Genomic DNA, 14,880 nt, shown 5'->3' with positions numbered 1-14,880 from the left:
AAGGCCGGTAGGTGGCGCCCGAGACCCGGAGCCCCATCCGGGCAGCCTCCAGTTCCGAGGCAAGGGCTCCCGCTCCCCTTCCTAGACAGTGGGTGTCGCGCTTTCGCTGGGGATGAGGCCACGCCGGGAGCAGGGCCGCTCCGGCGCTTTCCTCCTCGCCGCCTCTGTCCTCTTGACTCCCGTCCCTCTCCTCCCTCACCCCAGAGATGCTATGTCCTGCCTCCCTCCCAGGAGGACAGGCATCAGGGCTGGCTCCAGTCCTCCCCCACCCTACCCCAGGTTCTCCTTCCTGCAGACTAAATTTAGAGGTAAGGATGTGGCCGCCTGCATGGGGCGGGCGGGGAGGGTCAGCGGTGATGCTGCCGGATGTCTGCCAGCCGGGCCGGGACGCTGCGTCAGGTCGGTAAACACGCGGCGTGCTCCGGAGGGGCCGCGCCAGCTGCGAGGGGGACGACGCCACCCTGCGCACCCTGCGCACCCTGGACTGACGTGGCGCCGCAACCCGCCCGGCGGCACTGCCCCAGGCAACCCCCCACACAGTCTCCTATCCACTACGGAAAGGCATGGCTGCAGTGGCTCTCACGCCTTACTGGTGGAACCCCTTAAAAAGCTGCTATGGAGGTCAGGGTGTAGCAGGTATTAAACTGCGGGTCCCCCTCACCCCAGGCTCCCTGGAGCACCACCTCTGAAAACCAGGGGACCAGATAAGCTCCAGCCTTGGGAAGCCAGGATAGGCGAACAGCGCTCGGTGCCAGCAGGGCCGTCCTAGCCAGCTACCTGCCTTCCCAGCTCCCAGAGCCTTGCATGGGCCGCTTGTCCTCACCGCTCTGTTGTGGCCGTCAAATAAGACCCTCCATGGATGTCACAAGACTGTCAACATTTTCAAGGGCCTCGTGCATAAAAATAATTTGTCAAGTGCGGAAGCTACACCGTGAGCAGACTGTCTTTGGAACAAGCTGTGGAATGGACAATGTGAATGCAGGCAGCCTCCAAGATCAGCACAGAAAGAACCCCCAGCTCCCTGCACCTGGTCTCAGAGACTTTGAACTCAAACAGACATGCACATGGAATGCCAGGCAAGTAAGCAGGGGCCATGTGAGTCCCCTGTATCCTGACCCTCAGAGCTAATCCCACAGTCCTGTCCCTCCTCAGGCCCTGTCCTAGATAAGCCTGTCAACCCCCAGTGCCTCCAGGAAGCCAGAGGAGCCCCCTACACAGCCCACAGAGGGCAGAGAAATGAGTCTGTCCTGTGGCCCTAATATCATCCCATGGAGCCAGCACACCCTGGACAGCAGCGTCCTTAACATCACTTAATCATCCCATGGAGCCAGCATACCCTGGGGTCCAACCGAAAGGGAGAGAGAGAACATAGCCAGGACGCCTACTGTGTGCTAAACGCCTGGTGGGGAGTGGGGGCAGTAAGGGGCAACTTGTTTTCTGTTGGTTTGTGTCATCGTTTCCTTTCCCTTTTGGGGTTTGTTTTGTTTTGTTTTAATGTATGAGAAACTGCCTTATTGAGGAAGGACAATCGCTTAAATGGTCCTCGGTGCCTGCCCTGTCCTTCTCTCGCCTTGGGGAAAGAAAGAAAGAAATAACATCCACTCCTTGATCTGTATGCACAGGAGAAACAGAACACCCTGTACTTTTTGAGCAGATAAAGGAGAGAAGAAAAAAGTGCTGGCTCAGCCAGGCAGGGAAGAGGAGGAGGGCGGGCAACAGACACTTGCCTTCTTGCTCCTGCTTCCATGGCAAAGGGGGGGGTGTAAGCCTCTTGCCCAGTGCCTGCACCCACGCCTTGAGTTAATTCTTCATGTCCCCATGCAGGCAATGCCTGGGAGCATCAAGAAATCAGGCCAGCCAGGGCACGAGTGCACCCCCTGGTCCCCTGGCAATTTCATCCAAGATGCCGTGCAGCCAATTCTCCAGCCTGCAGGACTCCGCCTCCCCCAGCTGTCCAGAGCCGCCACCACCCTGACTGAAGTGTCCCAAGAAGCCACATTGGACACAGGAAAGTAGCAGGATATGGAGAGAGGAAAAGAGGGAAGAAAAGCCCCGTCCTGTGGCAGGGTTGCCAAAGACGGATGAATAAAGACTCAGAGGTCAGGTGACCAGAGTGGGCATGAGCCACCAAACTTTGTGTGAACTGCCACTTCTTCATCTCATCCCTGGAACATCCTCCCCAATTTCATTTTGACACCCTCAGAAATTTACACTCTAGTTGCAGTGAGCTGAGATCGCATCACTGTGCTCCAGCCTGGGCAACAGAGTGAGACCCTGTCTCAGAAAAAAAAAAAGTAAAGAAATTTACATTCCAGCAAGTACCTCCTAATGGCCAAATACTAGAGACACGTGTTAGTCCTGGTCTCCAACGTTTGACCCTGCCAAGCCCCCCCTTGGAAGTGGCCAGAACTAAACTGGGGGCACCACCCAACTCCTGGCACTTTCCTCACTGAGGTCAAATCACAGGACCACCAAGCAGTCCCTAGGCTCAAATCTGGAGTCACCCTTAGTGGGAGACCCTCATCATTTGTCGGGTCAAGCCATGGCAACCCCACAGCCTGAATCATTGTCACCTCCACCCTAGCTGCCCCAGGAGCACCTCCCACCCCCCTCCTCTATCTGAGCCTCACCTATGCAGGTCTCAATCTCCCAGCCCCACTCTCCAAGGATAAGCACAGCTGGGCATCTCGTTGACCAGGGAATATAATTTAGGAATCCACTGAGTACCTACTATATAGCAGGCCTGGGGAAGATCTCTGCATGTCAGCCTTGCCCTCTTGACCCAGCTGGCCTTTCTAGCTTCAGTTCTCACTCACAACTCCCCCTCCGAAACATACACACAGACCCCCAACTTCACCAAAAGCCGGGAGCCTCGCCAGCCCAGCCCAGCCCACCTGAAGGCCTGCAGGAAACAGCCTCCCTCATACACGTCAGAGAAGCTGGTTCTGGGTTCTCTTAACATATGCACACCCTTGTGTGATTTCAGGGCTGGGTGCTGCTCGAACCACCAGCAAGGCCTGCTCCATTACTGTTTCCTGAAGCAACAGACACCCTTGAAATGTGAGTCCCTCATACTGGTTCTGCACTGTCACCTGCCCCCCAGCCTACCCCAAAGCACAGGCATCTCACCCCAGGAAATTCTGTTGTCTATTATCTCAAGAATGAGGTTGGAGCCCCACAGCCACAAAGCAGGGCTGAGGTCCCAGGCTAGACTGGTGAGCCCCTGCCCAAGGTGAGCACAGCCAAGCCCTGTGAGTGAACCACAGTGGACTCAATCACCCAGCTGGGTGTGCGGTACCCTTTCTTTAACATTGAAGCCCACCTCAGCATCACCCAAAAATCAGTACATCACGCCTCTCTCCAAGAGTGGTTACTGAAACAAAACAGTGCCAGGAGAGGCCAGCCTCCCGTACCCCACACCCTTCCAAGACACCCCTCACAAGACATAAAAATCTGGCCAGGTGTGGTCAGAGCCATTACAGGCGGCTCATGCCTGTAATCCTGGCACTTTGGGAGGCCAAAGTGGGAGGATCACTTGAGCCCAGGAGTTAAGAGACCAGCCTGGACAACATAGTGAGACCTAGTTTCTACTAAAAATTAAAAATCGCAAACATATTCAGACTATCGGAAACATAAACCAAAAAAAAATTGAAAAATTAGCTAGTTGTGGTGAAATGCATCTGTAGTCCCAGCTACACAGGAGACCAAGGACGAAGGATGGCTTGAGCCTGGAAGTTTGAGGTTGCAATGAGCTATGATAGCGCCATGGCACTCTAGTCTGGGCAACAGAGCAAGACCCTGTCTCTAAAATAAACTAAAATAAAGCTTTACTTTTAAAGAGAGAGAGAGAGAACCAGGCATGGTGGCTCACACCTATAATCCCAGTACTTTGGGAGGCCGAGGCAGGTGGATCACTTGAAGTCAGGTGTTTGAGACCAGCCTGGCCAACATGGTGAAACCCTGTCTCTACTAAAAATACAAAAATTAGCCGGGTGTGGTGGTGCGTGCCTGTAATCCCAGCTACTCGGGAGGCTGAGGCAGGAGAATCACTTGAACCCGGGAGGTAGAGAGTGCAGTGAGTCAAGATCACACCACTGCACTCCAGCCTGGGTGACAGAGTGAGACTCCCTCTGAAAAAAAAAAAAAAGAGAGAGAGAGAGAGAAAAAAAAAAAACTCCTACCCATCTCTGGCCCCCTCTGAACACAGGCTATTCCCAAGTGTGCCTGAGCCCTGCCTTTTGCTCAAGGTCACCCCAGGATGAATTTCCTAATCCATTTCTCAGAGAAGAAGAGTGAGGCTCCCAGGAAGTTAGCCCACCTGGCTCACTTTGCCTGGCTCCCCTTGGAACCCAGGACTCCACCAGCTGAAGTGCCCCAAAATATACCCAGCCCTTCCACCAGCAGCCTCCTCCCTCCTTCAACCCCACATCTGCTCATGAGACCAGGACTGTGGTGCCCTGGGCAGCAGGGGACAGCTCACTTGCCCCCTTCCCAACCAGCCTTGGGGACTTTAAACCTCTCTTCCCAATGGAGACTTCTAGTCCCTAAGGGCAGCCCCACCTCAGTTTCCCCATGCCTCCCGCCCCCGCCCTGCTCTTTCTCAGGTTTCTAACAGGAGGAAAGGGAGTGGGAGGGAAGCTGGGGAGCTGCTCCAGGGGCACATCTTTGGACTGCCTGGAAGTCTGGGGAGGGATTTGGATTCTTGAGGCCCCCCAGACAATGCAATTATTCTTCAAATGTAAAAACGCCCAGAAATCCCAGACCAGCTGCTTTGCACAAAGGCCCAGACAAAGGGGCTCTGTGTCTGCGGTGAGGCTCCTCCCACCCCTCAACCGGGGAGGGGCTGGGCCCCAACTCCTCCCAGCCAGACCCTCCCCAGCCTCCTCACTCAGGCCAGTCAGGAAGTAAAAGGACTGCTGGGCCAGGCTGGGCCGCCACGGAGGGAGAAGGGGGTGGCAGGTGTGGGGAACAGAGCAGGGGCAGCCCATGAGTCCAGGAAACACAAGGGGAGGGAGAGAACACTGGCCCAGGAGCCCGGAGACCTGGGTTCAGGCCCCAGCTCAATCTCTACCTTGCCAGGTGACCCCTGGGCCAGTGTCTTCCCTTCTCCAGGCCCCATTTGGCCAACACCTCTGAACTCACTCCAAGGATGCACCCTCTGTACCCCACCACTGCACACTTGTCTCAGCCCTATCTGATATCTGAAGGCTTCCTTTGGTCTTCAAGCTTTCCCATCTGTAAAATGGGGATAGGTACAGCTACTTTGTAGGACGATTAAATTAGCACAGGTAAAAGGTGTGGCCACTGTGAGGGTCATCTCAGAGCGGGTGGGAGAGGGAGAAAGATCCCCAAAGAGACCAGTACAGAAGTCACCTTTCCTAGGGCCCAGAGCTCTGTCTCACTTATAGAAGAGCCCCGATCTTCATCTGAGCTTAGAACCCAGCCTTCACCTTGGCCCCAACCCTAATATCAGGCTGGACTTTGACACTGACATCATGCAGGCACCCCACATCTGTATCTGGCTAACCCCAACCCAATACTGACTCGGCCTGAGCCTCTCAATCCTGACTCAGTCTGACCATCCTCCCCACTGCTGAGGGGAAGGGGGCATCAGAGGTGGTGGCCATTAGCCAGTTCCAAGCTCACGAAAGGGAAAAGCTGTGGGAGCCTCTTTCAGCAGAGCCCCCGCCCCCAGCAATGTCCCCTGGCCCTCACAGGCCAAAACCACAGAAGGGCTCCATCATCCTGCCTGGCACCCAGACTTCTCTCCAAGCACATTGTCATTGCTACCCACATTTCTTCCCTAAAATCATAAAGTCGCTAAAAGCACAACTTTAAAAAGGCTTTGTAAGCCAATTTCAGATGAGAAGAAGGAGCCAGGGGCCCTTGGCAGGCATGTGTTGCAAGGAGAGGCAGCCATTGGCTCAGTGCATGGAGGGACAGAGCCAAAGACACGGCCCCCACAGGCACTGGGAGGCAAAAGCAGGAGGGCCCCCCGGGAGAGGTGAGCACTTTGGGGCGTCTCTGTGTCCCTTGGTGTCCTGCACACCACCGAGGTTCATTGTTTCAGGACCCTTTTGCCTGGGAGGCATAAGGTGATTTTATAGCTCCCTGTAGGGGCAGACCCAGGAGACTACTCAACTAGAAACCTAATTGGGGGTGGAGGAGGGGAAGAAAGCTCAGAAAGAAGCCAGAGAGGCTGGGGGGTGGATACATTGGCTCACACCTGCAATCCCAGCACTTTGGGAGGCCAAGGCAGGAGGATTGCTTCAGTCTAGAAAGTCAAGGCTACAGTGAACCATGATCACACCACTGCACTCCAGCTTGGGAGACAGAGCAAGACTTTGTCTCAAAAAACAGAAGCCAGACAAAGGGCAGGGTCTTTCTGATGGGCAGAAAGCTCACTGAGGGCCCTGATGACAGTGTCAGTCAGAGAGAGACACAGGTACAGATGGGCCAGAACAGAGGCTGGTACTGCAATTCCTTCCCCAGGCCACATCCCTGCAGCTTTATCCCAATCCCCACCCTATAGGTCCCACCTTCAGCAAAAATTAGCCACTTGATCACACTCTGACAATAGATTAGGTCAGGCCCTGGGCACAATTGCTCTGAACACCTCTGAACCTTTCAAGCTCTGGGCCAGCCCCACCAGCTCAGTTTCCACTTTCAGTCTCCTCACACCCCACACCCTGCTTCCCATCTTTGTGTATGTCTATCTGCAGACGTCCCTGGCTTGCCAGATAGATAGTCATCACTCAGCAGACAGAACCCACATTCTTCCAATCAGATTCCAGATCTTCCAGAGGTAGGCAAGCTCCATGCCCTCTCAGCAACCAGAGATCTGCTGGGAGGATATGCCACTCCAGGATGCTACTAGAGAAGATGAATTGCCCAGGCAGCAGCCTCTGCCACTAACCAGTGTGGCCTTGGGAGAGCCTGTTAGCACTTGAACCTCATTTTCCCCATTTGTCTAATAGGGAAAATCACCCCTACCCTGAGAGAGGCCAGCCCTGACTCCCGAACCTATTCACCAGCCTCCTGTAACCCCAGCAAAGTCTACTGCAGCTTCCTTTAGTGGCTCTCAAGATAAGACCCCATGGTCTGGATTCCCTCCCTGTAAGCAAGACCTAACACCCCAACTCTGAATTCCCCTGCAGGAAGTCATCAACCACACAGGTGTAAGAAAGACCAGGCCCAGCATGGCGGCTCATGCCTATAATTCCAGTGCTTTAGGAAGCTGAGGCAGGAGGATTGCTTGAGGTCAGGAAGTTGAGACCAGCCTGGGCAACACAGCAAGACCCTGTCTCTACAAAAATAAAAATTTAAAAGTTAGCTAGGGCTGGGGACAGTGGTTCACGCCTGTAATCCCAGCACTTTGGGAGGCCGAGGCAGGTGAATCACGAGGTCAGGAGTTCGAGACCAGCCTGGCCAACAGGGTGAAACACTGTCTCTACTAAAAATACAAAAATTAGCCAGAAGGGGTGACATGCACCTGTTAATCCCAGCTACTTAGGAGGCTGAGGCAGGAGAATCGCTTGAACCTGGGGGGCGGAGGTTACAGTGAGCCAAGATCACCCCGCTGCACTCCAGCCTGGGCGACAGAGCGAGACTCCATGTCAAAAAAAAAAAAAAAAACTTAGCTAGGGCATGGTGATGCACAACTGGAGTCCCAGCTACTCCAAAGGCTGAGGTGGGAGGATCACCCGAGCCCAGGTGTGTAAGGCTGCAATGAGCTATGATCATGCCACTCTACTCCACTATGGGCGACCTTGTCTCTAAATAAAAAAAAAAGACCACAGAACCGGTCACTGCCCTGGCGAATACGCTGGTGCAAGGCTGCCCTTGATAACAGCAGACGAGGCCACTGGCAGGAGAGGGTCAATAGGTGATGGTGCTCACAGCTGCTCGCTTCCTTAGAAAAAAAGTCTCCTAACACAGCTGAAACCCAGAGAGGGAATACTAGCCTCAAGACCAAGGTATCAGCCTTGTTTTGAGGTACCCAAGTCACCACAGCCCTTGGGGAACCCCAGGAAGAGACACTTCTCTTACACACACACACAAATCATGAAAGCGTATTTCCTTATGTTTCATTTGATGACCCAACTTAATAAACAGGCCTATCCTTTGGGAACACCTTATAGTACCACAGTTTTCACACAGGTCCTGGGGTGTGATACTGGCTTTTGAATACCAGTCATTTGAATCCCCACCACTTATTAGATGAGTGATCTGAGCCTCAGTTTCCTCATCAGCAAAATGGGGATAAAGTGTGCCTGCCCCACAGGGGTGTGTGACAATGCATGCAGAGGGCTTATCCCAGAGCCAGGTGTGTAGCAGCAACAGTCCTTATGTTTTCCTACAGGCCCCAGTCTGCACACTAGTGGTAGTCACTGCAGGGAAGATTGGGCCGGGTAAGAGGCAGGGGTGGGGATGAAGGAAGCCCAGCCAGTAGAAAGATCACAGATCCCCCTGCAGAATGATTCCAGAGCAGAGCCACCAGGCCTCAGAGACGCCCCCATAGCCCACAGAGATACAGTTATGGACTAACAATGGGAAGAACAGGATAGAAGGGTCGCCCCGCTATCCTACTTGGTAGGGGTGCTTGGAGCTCCTAGGCTAGGGCTGTGAGGCTGCAGGTGCAACAACAGGACAATCTGTGTGGCCACCAGCCTCTAAGATGCCCCTCAGTGATCCCCGCCTCCTGGGATTCATGCCTTGGTATAGTTCTCTCCCAAGCTGACCATTGCAGCCAATAGGATATGGCAGAAATGATGGAATGTTACTTCTGAAACTAGACATAAAAGACACTGTGGCTTCCACCTTGCTCCCTGGGGCAGCTTACTCTGGGAGAAGCCAGTCACCATGTGGGAAGGACACTCAGGCAACCCTGGGGCAGCCCACAGGGCACGGAACTGAGCCCTCCCATAAACAGCCAAACCGTCCTGCCACGCATGTGAGCTCATTGTCTCAGAAGCAAATCCTCCTGCCCCTTCAGATGTCTGCAGCGCTGGCTGACACTGTGACTGCAACCTCATGAGAGAGCCCGAGCCAGAACCACCCAACTAAACTGCTACCAAATTCCCGACCTACACAAACTGTGAGCGTAATAAATGTTTACTGCCATTTTAAGCTACCGGTTTTGGGGTCACTGGTTAGCCAACAATAGATAACTAAGAGTCAGCGTCTCTCTCCCCACAGAGACTCCCCAAAGTGGATCAGGTAAACACTCCCCCAACCAATCCCACTCAGGGCCTCAGACCCCGCTGTTCTGAAATGCAGAGCTAGGATGAAGTGGGCAGGTAGCCTGCTCCAGGTCCTACAGCTTACAAGGCCCAAGAGACAGGAACGTCTTCCAGCCAGTACATTAGACTCACCTGGAGATTTTTACAAATAACCCCTACCTATACCAGGTCATCTAAATTAGACTCTCTGGGGTGGGGCCCAACCATGGACTTTTTTTTTTCTTTAAGGACCTACATGATGCTAATGTACAGCCAAGGCTCAGGTTCCAATCGCAGCCTCCTGGCCAGCCCAGAGCCACTGGGGTCTGACAGTGCAGGAGAGGAGGAGGCAGAGAGAGCCACAAGGCCAGGCAGTGCCCAAGCTCTCCACCCTGGGCTTAGGCTTGGGTCTCCCTCCACCCCGCTGCTGCCCAGCTCCCAAAGCCCCCTGCTCTCCAGGCATACAAAGCACCTCAGGCCACACAGATGTCCTTGCCCAACCTTGTTCACACACCGCCACACATAGTCGCATCTTCCCCGTCTTTCTCTCTGCATCTCAACACCCTCTTCAGGTCCAACCTCTGTGCTGGGACTGCTCCCCTAGAGGACGGGAGCCAGGAAGCAGGGATGGGGTCTAGCTCTGAGTGATCTTGGAAAGACTGTTTCCTCATCCACAAAATGGGAATGACCATCACATCTGTTCTGCTCTCTGCTGGGTCCCAGGCTCCTCATCAGAAGCCCTTAGAGAGACCTATATTTGTATGTTTTGTCTCCCACAAGATGCACCCTTGCCTGGCCCTGCATCAGCCCCTGGAGATTCCGCAGCAGTGGATTAAAGAGACAGGGCCCTGCCCTGAGGCTCACAGCCAGTGAACTCAAAGGTACAGAAATAAGGATCATGATGAATTCAAGAGACGATGGGAAGGAAGACCTAATGGAGGGTGGAAGAGGAGGCGGAAATTCCCAGAAGAGAGAAGTGAGCTCCACACAGGGAAACTGCACATGCAGAGGCTCAGAGGCACTGCTAACAGGATCATCTCTCAACATGTGATTCCAAAGCTGTCCCTTTTCGCTCTCTCCCAGAACTCACCTGGACCGGCTTGGAATCCCCTGGTCCCACGCTATGCACTCTCCTGAGCTTCCTCCATAACTTTGGCAGCCGCCTCACCCCGCCCTGGGAGTTGGGAGTCGGAAGTGGGGAGTGGGGAAGCCTTCCAGCGTCAGGTGGGGAGAACACACCTCCCGCCTCCGCTCAGGGCCTGCCCCAGCCCCACCCGTGCCGCCCTGCGCTTCCTGGGCAAGTCAGCCATGCAGGTTGGCTCCCTGAGGCGCCCTGGGGAAGGGCAGGACGCACACCTGCCAGGAGGCACACAACCTGCCACCCAAGGCACCAGGAAGGGGGCGGGGCAGGCACAGGCGCTGGAGACACACAGGCCCTGCAACACGGTGGCCGCCGCGAATGGGAGTCTGGATGGGCACCGGGCAGGTGGGGGGCACGTTTCCAGCCTAGGGTGGGGCCAGTGCTAAGGAGACTGGAGAAAAGCACAGACACGGTTCGTGAGTGAGGCCTAAGGCAGGGAGGGGAGTAGCAGGGGACAGATTTTTCATTCATTCAAAAAGCTTTCTGGAGGGCTACCTGTGCCAGGCACTGTCTGAGGCACTGGGGATACTGCAACACCCAGATGCCCCCCTTAAGGATCTGTCAGGTCAGGGAAAAGCAGGGCAGAGAGACCGGAAACTGTTTGCACAGGGGCGTCAGGGAAAGCCTCCTGCCAAGGCAACGCTGCAGCAGAGGTGCAGTGCTGTGTCAACCTCCTGGGGACTTGCTGAATGGCAGGATGTGGGGTGAGGGCAAGGGCCACATCGGCATGACCTGGGTGAGCAGGCATGACACCACTGGGACAAACCCAGACCAGTTCTAACTGTGTCAACTGGTCATCATCTTTGCCCTTCACAACAAGCTGGTGGGGTCAGAAAAATGACAGAAGCCAAATACCTCAGTGCAGGACTGCAGTGGGGAGGTCAGCCCAGGGGTCTGATTACTAAGCCCAGTTCTCTCCTCCTGGCTATCAGCAGGGTTGGGAGAGTTTCTCCAAGCCGCCTGCTATTGCAGGGCCAAGCACACCCCGAAACACAGCCCCCTGCATCAGGCATCACCTGCAGGCACGGCCCCGATGTGAGTCAGTGTCCCCAGCACCACCCGGCACAGAGATCCGCCCATTCTGCAGCCTGGACACTTGACGCCTAGGAGGTGTGAGCTGGCAGCTGAGGGGGTGGCTTCCCGGTGGGGCTTCTCCCCTATCCCTGCCAGGAGCCGCAGCATCACAATTCTGGGGTGAAGGAGAACAGCCCAGTCAGCACTTTCCGCTGACTCTTTCAAAACCACTCACAAGAACTGAGGCCTGTGAGCTCAGCCCGGGCGCAGTTCCCCCTCAGCGGCCCCTCGTGACTCTGCACAAAGCCCAACTGTGCTTCAGCTCCAGCCCTGGGGAGGGGGTGGGGTCTCCGGCAAGCCCATCCTGTCTCCTGAGCCACAAGGTCCCACTCCGCCCAGCCTGGGACCTGTGCTTTCTGCCCACAAAGAGACACGACAGCCCCAGTGTCAGAGCTGTCTGAGCTGTGCTGGATCCCGGCAGCCTTCCTCCCAGAAGGTGGGGAAGGGTCTTCCTCCACTGTAAACCCTTTTCCAGCACAAATACCTCTCTTACGGTGTCCACGCAACATAATTTATCATAGAGCAAAGGTGGCATACATAATCCCAAAACGAAAAAAGGAAAATATCCAAAGAAAAATCTAGTCACCAGATGAACCTCACAGCAAACCTCTATTTTGCCCCTCTTGTGCCAGGCCCTTTGCTGGGCACTTTCCATTCATTGCATCTTTTAATAATCATAAACTCCCTGCTGCCCATTTTACAGATGAGGAAACGGGCCCCAAGAGGTTCAGAGGCATGACAGAGGCCACCTGGACGGAGCGAGGGGCAGGGTGGGGCAACACTGCTCAACCCTTGCTCTGACCTCAGGCCCCCCCACTCAGCCTCCCCAGGGGTGCTGCAGGCCTGAGGACTGCCCTGGCTTGGCAATTCTCCCATCTTACTCCTCCCCACATACTGATATGCACACATTGTGCCAGGCACTTGGGGCTGGCAGGAGTCATCTCAAGGCCTGACGGCTCACTCCAGCTTCACTGCCAAAGCCTGGGGCTGCCACAGCTACCTGCTTTCTGGCCTGGGCACTTAGTGGGGTCCCTGCAGGTCATCCTGGTCTCCCTGCCCCATGCAGCTGGATTAGGCTTGCCAGGCACTAAACTAGCCAGGCCCCAGTCCTTCACCCTCGATCTCCTCCTCCATAAACGGGCCAGGGACAAGTTCTAATTGCTTTGGCCAGCACAAAAGAAAATTCAAAAAGCAAGTAACTCATAACTGCCTCCAGACGGCCCTCGATCACTGGCCCAAGACTTTCCCCTCCTGGTGACTTCAGGGCACATTAACTGTGCTCTCCTAACAAGTCCACAGGACTAACCAATAAAGCACTTTCCATAGAATTCAACCATGAAGCCCAGTCCCCCACCCAAGTGAGAGCTGGAACCAGGTCTCAAAAGCCACTGAGGTTCATTTCAAAATGCACACATGGGTCATGCACCCATGATTTAATCCATAAAACCCCTACGGAGTTGAGACGCTGAGTTTGGACATAAACATATTCTTTAGGCCCTTTTGTGGAGTTCAAAGACAGAATAACTCACTAGCTTTTGAAGCATCAAGAAAGGTCTGTTCTTAAAATCCTGTCATCATTGTTATCACTCTATTTTTAGCTGAATAGGTCTGAGATACAGAGTGCAGTGCCAAGCGTTTTGTGTGGAATATCTCAATCCTCACATCAATACCCCCATACTACAGAGGAGGCAACTGAGATTCAGAGAGGTTCCACAGCCTGCCATGAGCCTGCCTCTGAACTTTACTTAGTAATATATTAAGCCTCAGGCCTTGCTCTTTTTAAAATCTAATGAAGAAGCAGCTGGGTGCAGTGGCTCATGCCTGTAATCTCAGCACTTTGGAAGGCCGAAGTGGGCGGATCACTTGAAGTCAGGAGTTTGAGACCAGCCTGGCCAACATGGTGAAACCCCATCTCTACTAAAAATACAAAAATTAGCCGGGTATGGTGGCGGGTACCTGTAATCCTAGCTACTCGGGAGGCTAAGGCAGGAGAATGGCTTGAACCCAGGAGGTGGAGGTTGCAGTGAGCCAAGATCATGCCATTGCACTCCAGCCTGGGCAACAAGAGTAAAACTTTGTCTCAAAAAAAAAAAAAGAAAAAAGAAAAAATCTAATGAAGAAGTCAAGTTCATTGTCTTTCCTTGAGTTACTTTTTAAACTCCGAACCTTTTCAGATTAACTCTCCAGGTTTTGCATTGCGTATGATTTTTTTTATTATTATTTTCCAAAATAAGAGAGAGAAAAAGGTCCCTGTGTGTTTAACATTTAAAGGCATCATTTAAAAATATTTCCTAAGAATATATGCCCCTTGGTGGTCCTGGGTGTCTCCTGCTTGAGTCATCCTAAAATCCAGCCAACTCAGCCTGCAAGGAGCATCACCACCACCCGCCACAATCAGAGGTGCGGTGGCTGAGTTGGGCTGTCCCGGAGGTCTGGTTATGGGTGGGGAGCAGCTGAAGGTATGAGGACAGGCTCTGAGAGAGCCATGGGGTTGAGGAAAGGGCATCAAGCCAGATGTCCCAGAACCTGAGTGAGACCCATCATGCCTCACTCAGGCCCCATGAGGCTGTATGGGGAAGACAGGACCCATGTGTCTGCCAGGGCCTGGCACAGAGTTGGCAGGGGTGGCTAGATTCTTTGTTCTGTTTTCTAATAAATTGCAACTCATTCCCAAGTGCTCGTTCTTCTGGCTTTAAGACACACCTTCCTTAATGCCATCCCTCAAGAAGCAGGTGAAGAAGGGAATCTGGACTAAGGGGTACTGCAATGGCCCCCAGCTAGGCCACCATGCTCCACCAGAACCCAGATGCTTTTCCTCATCCTCCAACCTCCCAGCCCCGGATTTAGAAAGCAGTGGGCTCCTACGTGCTTGAGGAAGAAAGGCAAAGGGGCAAAAGAGGACAAGAGAGTGGAGCTGGGGTTGGGTAGGAAAATCCACTGAGCATGCCCCACCAGGGCCTCCGGGTCAGGTCGGAGGGCCAACGTTGCCTCAAGCACCACCGTAGCTCCTCCTGGGTACTATTTAAAATACCACATCCCGGCAGGGCGCGGTAGCTCACGCCTGTAATCCCAGCACTTTGGGAGGCAGAAGCGGACAGATCACGAGGTCAGCAGATCGAGACCATCCTGGCTAATATGATGAAACCCCATCTCTACTAAAAATACAAAAAATTAGCCGGGCATGGTGGCGGGCGCCCGTAGTCCCAGCTACTTGGGAGGCTGAGGCAGGAGAATGGCGTGAACCGGGGAGGCGCCACTGCACTCCAGCCTGGGCAACAGAGTGAGACTCTAAAAAAAAAAAAAAAAACCACACCCCATCTCCCCAACCTGAGCTGCTGAACAAAGAGCCTCACACTGAAGAGGAAAGGAGGTGTGGTAGAGGCAAGGCAGGGTAGCCTCACTGACTGCCCTGAGAGTCTGAGAATGAGGGTCACGACTGTAACC

General features: G+C 54.1%; 1 protein-coding gene and 1 long non-coding RNA gene across 5 annotated transcripts in view; one reads left to right on the top strand and one right to left on the bottom strand.

Annotated features, from left to right (window-relative positions):
- The window catches only part of LOC105481573 (spermine oxidase), a 39,510-nt gene that overhangs the window by 15,229 nt on the left and 9,401 nt on the right, over nucleotides 1-14,880 (bottom strand). The window contains exon 1 of one of the 3 annotated variants that reach the window (XM_071079625.1): nucleotides 275-385. The exons of the other annotated variants lie outside the window; for them this stretch is intronic. The gene's annotated coding sequence lies outside the window, so the exon portion shown is untranslated. Of the gene's footprint in view, nucleotides 1-274; nucleotides 386-14,880 lie in introns of those variants that run through there. 3 annotated transcript variants of the gene reach the window in all.
- Nucleotides 72-13,596, top strand: LOC139358493 (uncharacterized). 2 transcript variants are annotated; one of them, XR_011613490.1, is made up of 3 exons: nucleotides 72-308; nucleotides 667-1,076; nucleotides 1,825-2,132. It is a non-coding gene; the product is annotated as an uncharacterized lncRNA (long non-coding RNA). The 2 variants fall into 2 exon arrangements; XR_011613489.1 differs by lacking the exon at nucleotides 72-308 and adding an exon at nucleotides 10,002-13,596 and having other exon boundaries at nucleotides 941-1,076; nucleotides 1,825-3,060.

Source organism: Macaca nemestrina, chromosome 15 (assembly GCF_043159975.1).
Source record: "Macaca nemestrina isolate mMacNem1 chromosome 15, mMacNem.hap1, whole genome shotgun sequence".
Classification (NCBI taxonomy): Eukaryota; Metazoa; Chordata; class Mammalia; order Primates; family Cercopithecidae; genus Macaca; species Macaca nemestrina.
The sequence above is the reverse complement of the archived record's forward strand: the minus strand, read 5'-3'. Positions and strand labels throughout refer to the sequence as shown.